Here is an 8,448-nt window from a genome sequence, read left to right as displayed (position 1 = left end):
CTTTTAGCTTCTGATTAACAAAAAATATGTGTTATCTTTACGTTGTTTTTAAATAATCTTATTTTATATATATATATATATATATCTTTTTCTGTTATTCACAATTAATATATACATTGTTTGTATATGTAGTTTATATATGTGTTAATGTTATTATTGATTCTATTATTATTATTATTATTATTATTATTATTATTATTATTATTATTATTATTTTTGCGTGTCTCTTTGTTGCTCTTTATTTTAGTTATATTCATTGATTTCTCTGATACTCTTTTTATTTAAAATACCGTGACAATATTTAGAGTGTATGTTATGACCTATGTGATATTCGTTAATTTATTGTATCTTTTTAGATGGTTTATGTTATAATGTATTTAAGAAGTTGACTTAAAATTATAATATAATTTATAGTATGCTAAAATATTAGGACATTATCATATATATTTTTTTTATTTGGTCATTAGATTCAACTATATAGGATCTTGAAAATTATGCAATCATGTAATTAGTTGTTTTTTTATATAATTATTGTATTAATCATTTTTATTAGTGATGAGACTATTTTTTTATTAATATTTATAAATATGCTATTATTTATATAATTGATTGAATCATCTTATTCGTTTACATTTAATTCTATTAAATTAATTATTCAAGGTGTCATTGCTATTTCTATTTTTAAAGAATTCTTTATTATTTAACAAATCTAATAACAATTAAAAAAGACAGCACAAAAATTTTTTTAATGTGAAAATAGGCAAAAAGAATAAATTTATTTAATAACTGTTTTAGGATATATATAATTATTGTAAGGCATGAAAAATTATTAAATTTTAACAATAATTATTAAGGATAAATGATTATTATAATTAAAAATAATGTCAATTTAAATTATATACAAATAAACAATGTCAAATATAACAACTTAAAAGGGTTATTTTTGAAAGAATATAGTTTATGATATTTAATTTTTTATTTTTATTAAAAAAAGCATAATTATTTAATGATATTTATTTTTTAAATTCATTATGCATGCAGTTTTTTTTGGACAAAATTTTACTTATGATGGTAATTCTTTTAATGGTGTAAATGCAGATAATTATATTTTTACATTTTGATATAATTGATATATTATTAATAATGAATGGTAATTAATCTCTCATATTTTTAATCAAAGCATTTTGATGATAGTTTCTATTTATAGATATTAATAAATGATTGTTTCTTTAAAAATAAAATGCAGTATAATTTTAGGTTATTTCATAATTAACAATAATACTTGATTATTTCTTTAAAAATAAATTACATTATGATTTTAGGTTATTTCACAATAATAATTAATATTCATAGTATTAAATTACTCTAAATGTTTTTATTTTTAATCGTTAGTAGTTAATCCTAAATTAAAAAGATTATGTTAAATTGTTGAATAGTCTAAGTATAACGAGAGTTAATTTAGTTTATTTGTTTATTAATATAATTGATTGAAAGCATAAACGATAAATAAGACAAGCAAATAATTAGAAAAATAGAATGTTAATAATTACTTAAAATAGATAACAAAATAAGTTATAGGGTATTATTTTATTTAAATTATTAATAACTAAAAGAATGAAAGGTCAGTAATTATTTTTAAAATAGACATTAAATTTAGTTTTATGGTACTAATTTATTTGAGTTGTTAATAAAATTTTATAATTTTTAGATTTATATCTACTCAATTTATGTATTTTATTTTATTCTACTTTAACAAAAAATTGTGACGTGCATTTTTAATTATTTATTTAGATAGTATAGCAAAATGAGTTATTTTAATTATAATTAATTAACGATAATTGATATCAATTAATGGATTGTATTAATTTATAATATGAATAACATATAATAAATATTATGAAATTAATTATAATAAATTAATAATTAATAAATAAAAAACTAAAAGGGATTTTTTTATTTTTTTTAATGGCTATACATTTTGATAATTTCACTTTTCCTTTATTTCTTCCTTTCACATTTATTTTTTTTAATTTATTGAACTAAATCAATTATACTAATTATTTGTATTAACTAATTAAGTACTTAAAAATATTATAAAAAATATTTTTAAAATGTGTCCGTAAGATACAAATTAACTAAATTATTTTTCAATTTAATGCGTTTGATTCATTCAATTGTATTAATTATAACTAATCAATTATGTAATTTGATTTGATTAGAATAAATATTTCATCATTTAATATTTTATTTGATTCATAAATTACATTAATCATAACTTCAAATATTTAATTTAATTAGGGTAAATATCAAATTATCTTAAATTTTGTTTGATTCATTAAACCAAATTAATTATAACTAATTTATTATTTAATTTGATCGAGATAAATATTAAATTATTTAATAAATAATATATAAAGCAATGAAATAAATGAACTCAATTAATTTAATTAAATTATTTTATATATTTAATTATATTTGTAATTTGTAATTTTTGTTTTTTATCTTAATTTTTCTAATATTTTTCTATGATTTTGTTTTATATTAATTCTTTTTTTATGTATTTTGATTAATAATTCTTAAAGGTATTATTATTTTATTTAAAAATAATTTAAATTTTTGGTAATATTTTTATAAAAGTTGATTAATAGGTTCTTCTTTAAAATATTTTTTTAAAATTTTTTTTAATAAGATCGTATTTTGATTTTTCTCTTTCATCCTTTGTATTAATTAATTATTTAATACTCTATTGCAATACATTTTTTATCTACTCCACACATTATCTTTTCTATTTTCTTTTACTTTTTTTAGTTGCGCTTTTTACTTTATTTTTAATTATTTATTTTACTTTTACTTCTCATATATAGATTTATTATAATTTCTCATAGGTTCTTTTTTGAATTTAAGTGATTTTTTAGGTTATATTTTACCATTGATGCTTTTATTTTGTTTAGTGTATTTTTTTTAGTCTGTCTTTAATATAATAATCTGTAAATATCTATTATATTATATAAAAATTAAATTTATGAACTTAATGATAAAACTGTAATGGCATCACTGGATGGCATGTTTTTTATGGTGTTTTTTGATTTATTTTTTTAACTCATTAAATTCAATTTATTATAATAAATTAATTATATCAACTAATTGATTTGGTTAATTATTTAAATATCATACAATTTATTATAATTTCTATCAATCAATTAATTGTAATTCAAATTGAATGCTTATTTTGTTACGAAATTATTATTTCCTAATCAATTTATGGGCAATACATATATTAATTATAATCGCAAATTAAGCTATTTTACATTAAATCACTTATATAATGGTCATCTCATTTATTATCATAAATGCTAAATTAAATAAGTCATTATTACTTTTGATTTAGAATTAAATGAGAATAAAATCAGAGATACTATTTTATTTGGCTTTTGGGGTTTAATGGGTGTCACACTCAAATATAAATAGTGACTTCCAGATTTTGGTCTCCAACACATCAAAGCCACCTTCGTAACTCTTTTTCCACAAAAGGAATTGTTAATAACTAGTAACATAGAGTTTCACAAAATATAATTCACATTTTTTTATATATGTATATGTATATATTAAGAAAAACTACCATAATATATATTATATAGAATTATTTAACAAAATTAATATATAAGGTTATGGAAAGTTCTATCCAAATTTGACAAGAAGAAGACGATTTACATAGAAATAGTTCTCCGCATGAAGGTAAGTTGATTATTTTCCATGATTATTTCAAGTGATGTTAGGTCTATTTTATAAATATTTTTTGTTCATATTTTAATATTTTTAATAACCGATAACATAGAGTTTAATAAAATATACTTCATATATTTTTTTATTTACGTATATGTATATATATTAAGAAAAACTACCGTAATATATATATAGAATTATTTAACAAAATTAATATATAAGGTTATGAAAAGTAGTTACATTTAAATTTGACAAGAACAAGACGACTTACATAGAAATGGTTTTCATGGATAATAAGGTAAGTTTATTATTTTCCATAATTATTTTAAGTGATGCTAGGTCCATTTTTAAGTTTATTTGATAAGTAAACCCTTGCACAAATCAAAGACAGTGTAATTTTATAGATTTATAAGTGTTACTAACCTTTATATTTAATTTGTTTTATAGTGTGATAATAGCCAATATATTTATTGGTGGATTTAACTATTACTATATTATTTATGATCACATTTAGTATATATGTTTGATTTATTGAAGAAAGTAGATTATTAAAACTGATTAATAACTATTTTAAAGTTAATCCAATTAACACTAAATTAAAAAAAACAAACAATGTATAACATGTTATTTTTTTTATTAATCAAATTATTATAATTCAAAATAATTTTTAAAAAATAATTTAAAATTATAATTTCAATCTTATTACGTGCATGACACGGATAATTATACTTGTTTTTATAAATAAAACCGTGTTAAACTAGTAAAATTATTCTCAATTTTCTGAAAACACGGATAAAAATATCCTTTAAATTTGATAACGAAAAGAATATTCTAAAATATTATGAAAAAATAAAATAAAAAATATTATTGTTATAGTAAAATAAAAAAATATTTAGTATAAAATTATCAAATTTTAAAAATAAAAATATTTTTATTTTTTTATTATATTTATAAAAAAATTATATCAAAATTTAAAAAAATATTTTTGAGGATATATAATGTTAGATATTTTTATGATATTTAAAATATTTTGAAAATTTTTTGTCGTTAATAAAATTAAACGTGTTAAAAAAATAAGAGATGCTTTGAGTAATTTATCCTAAAACGGTTAATAGTTAAATTCGTTTTTAAAAAATTACTCATTTTTTAAATTTGTACTCAAATGATTTTTTTTAATTATATTAGTTTTTAAAAGATAAAACATATGTCAAATTGATCATTCCGTTAGTTAGATAATGACATTTCAAATTAAGTGCCACGTGGCATGATGACGTGGTAGGTTAATGCCACGTGTCATAAGATGATTGGTTAATGTGTCAGGTCAATAACACATAGCACGCCACATGTTACTTAATATGTAACAAAGTTATTTATAATCAAAATAGTCTCTGAAAGTTCAGACCTAAGTCATTTTCATTCTTAAAATTTTAAAAATTAATCAAATTAGTCCTTATATAAATTTTTTTATTTTTTCTTCATAACTACTATATAAAAAAAATTTAGAAATGAAAATGACTTACATCTGCACTTCTAGGGACTATTTTTATTACAAATAATTTTTTTACATGTCAAATAACACATGGCGTGTTAGGTGTCACTGACCTGAGATGTCAACCAATCATCTTGTGACACGTGGCATTAACCTACCACGCCTTCATGCCACATGGCACTTGACGTGACACGTCAACATCTAACTAACGGAATGACTAATTTGACTTACGTTTTATCTTTCAATGACTAATATGACTAAAAAAAATTATTTGAGGCCTAATTTGAAGAATGGGTGATCTTTCAAGAACGGATTTGACTATTAACCCATCCTAAAATCGTAGTTTCTAAATTTTTTTTGCTAAATAGTATTTGTTCTATCAAAGGATATTCTTCTGAGTGGCGGTGCGCGACTCCACGAGCTGTTATGATCAGTGAAGAGTTATCCCCAGAACTTAGACTGCGGCGTAGAACCTGCAAGAAAGACTCCGATACTCAAGTCAGTAATTTTCTTTAGAAGGAGAAAAAATAAAAAATATGTTATTGTGGTGAGATTGTAGCTGTTCTCTAGATTAGATAACATTCGTAGTATCTTTTTTCGATCCGTGTTGTGAGGGTAGCTCGCCTTATTATATAAACGAGTGGAGTTGGTATCTGCAATGGTTTGTAGAGGTTGTGCTCGGATTTTTAGAAAAGTTAAGTATGATTTTAAATACGAGCTTTAGTGGTGCGGGGTTCTTGGCTCGTTTGGTTTTAACGAGATTTCCTTGTCAACCCGATATATGCTCGGTGGGTTACTCTAAAGCCGAGGTTGTAGGTATGGTCCACAGCCCCCCAAACTTAGCCTGTAAAAGAAATAGGTAGAGTTTCGATATTCTTGGCTTTAAAGGATTATAAGCTGAGAGGATATATCGTATGAGCCCACAAGTTCAACATGTTTTTTTATGGGCTTTTCTATTGGGTTGTTGAAAGGCTTATCCTTTATTTGTTTTCGTTGGTCCCTGTCTTGTTTGTGAGGACCGTTCGGGTAGTGAGGAGTTGAAAAGTGTTAGTGTCTTAGTAACTTCCTTTTATCTGTAAGAAACTGTTTGTCTTCTTAAAGTTGTACAAAAAGAAGAATCATCAGTAAAAAAGGTTAGTAGTTTTCTTTTTGTACTTTCTGTCTTTGCTTGTTCTTGTTTTGTAATGGGAAAAAAGACAATTGTTGTGACTGATGAAATGGACCTCTATGGGTGGGTTGACAGTGACGTAAAGAATCGTGTGTCTATTTTTAGTACTGTTAAGTTAGTGTCTCAGTTAAATGAGGCTAAGTGGATAAGGAATGTCGAACATTTAGGGGTGAAGTTTCTTCCTTGCGAAGAGGGTGATAGGGTGTTTGAACGGAGGTCTGACTGGTCATACTTCTATATTTACACCTACATGTTGACGGAACTGGGTATGAGGTTCCCTTTTACTGACTTTGAGTGTGGGGTGTTGGCTCATTTGAACTGTGCACCAACACAGTTGCACCCCAATTCGTGGGATTTCGTCCGAGCTTTCGAATGTTTGATGGAATATCTAGAGTGTTATCTGTCGATGGGGTTATTTTTTTCTTTACTCCAAGCGAAGGGTATTTGGAAACGGGGTTGGGTAAATTTGAGCAGCTACCCGGGTCGAAGTGTCTTTAGCTTGTACAAACGGTCGTTTCAAGATTTTAAAGAAATGTTTGTGAAGGTATAGATTGAGAAGGAGTTTTACCCCTTCTTCTTGGATTCTCTTATGAGTGAAAGGTTTCCTGTCTTCTGGTGTGCTGAACCAAAGCAAATTTTGGATTGTGAAAATAGGATGAAGAGTGAGGACTATATTTTGGATTTTTTGGTTTCTGTTATGGCTTCGTTAGAGTTATTGTCAATATCTAGGTTATTGGAGCTTGAAGGAGATAGGGAGGCAATGGATGAGTATTTAGGTAATATAGGTTTTGTATACAGTGTGATTGAGTTTGGGGGGTATGTACTTTGTGTTCTAATGTTTTTGTTGTTTCTTTGCAGGTGAGAAAGCCCCAACTTTAACTACGACTAATCTTAAGGATTTTTTTTCTAAGGCTATGAAAAAGGAAAAAGAGGGTTCTTCTACTAATGTAGCTAAGGAGAGTGAGGTTAGCGGTATTCTTTATACTGTTAATCAGGAGGTTCCTTTAAAAATAAAAAGGGGTGAGGCATCTTCTTGAGTTATTAACTTGTCCGACTTGAATGAGAATGCCGGTTTGTTTAGTGCTGAGGAGATAGATGCCGCTTACCAAAGCCAAGTGGTGTTGCATGGTTATAAGGAAGGTCCTAGGAATTCAATATGGTCGGCTGGCTATCCCTTTATGGCTGTTGCTGATGAGGTTGCTCAAGTTGATTCAGATGTTAAGACTATTCATGAGGCTGGTAAGATAGGTGTGGAGCGCTATCTGCAGGTTAGTTTACGTTTTTGTGGTGGTTTTTTGTTTTTGGTCTTTGTATGCTCTGATCTTCTTGTTTTCGGTTAGGTTATTAGGACTCGGCATTTGTCAATAGGTCGTACATCCGAGCTTGACGCTATTCTGAAAGAGGAAAATGTTACTGTGGTTAAAAAGTTAAAGGAGCCTTTGCAAGAGAAAGATGTGAAAATGGACAAATTAAGGTCAGAGGTTAGAAATTTGAAAGACAAGCTGAAGAGTTATGAGACTAAGGCAAAGCCGTTAAGGGACGATTCGGAAGCTAGTGTTACCAAAAATGAAAAAATGAAGGCGAGGATTCCAGAGTCGGAGGAAGAGGTGTTAGCTACTTTTACACTTGGTTTTGACCGAGATGTTGCTCAGGTAGGGGTGGTTGCTCCTGATACTGATGTGAGTAGGTTGGATGTGACAAAAGTTGTCAATAATGGTGAACTGGTTGACGATGATGTATTGGCTGAGAAGCAAGATGAGAGCACTTCCGTTGGGAAGGCAGTTTAGTTTATACTTTTGTTTGACTTTTTGCTTTTTGTTTGTATTTGAATGGTACTACAGATTGTAGTTGGTTTGTTTCACAAAACTTGTTTTGAATGACTTGAAATTTGAGTAATAGTTTGGTCCGTGTGGGGACTTTTGTTTGATTTGGCTATATATTGTAATTTGATTCTTGTAAATGAGATAGGAAATGTTTGTTTGTATTATGAATGAAATTTTGAAATTGTACATATGAGTAATATGGGGTGGGAGACCTCATTAAAACCTCTCCAAGAAAAATCTAATAT

This window comes from Arachis duranensis, chromosome 5, assembly GCF_000817695.3.
Source record: "Arachis duranensis cultivar V14167 chromosome 5, aradu.V14167.gnm2.J7QH, whole genome shotgun sequence".
NCBI lineage: Eukaryota > Viridiplantae > Streptophyta > Magnoliopsida > Fabales > Fabaceae > Arachis > Arachis duranensis.
The sequence above is the reverse complement of the archived record's forward strand: the minus strand, read 5'-3'. Positions refer to the sequence as shown.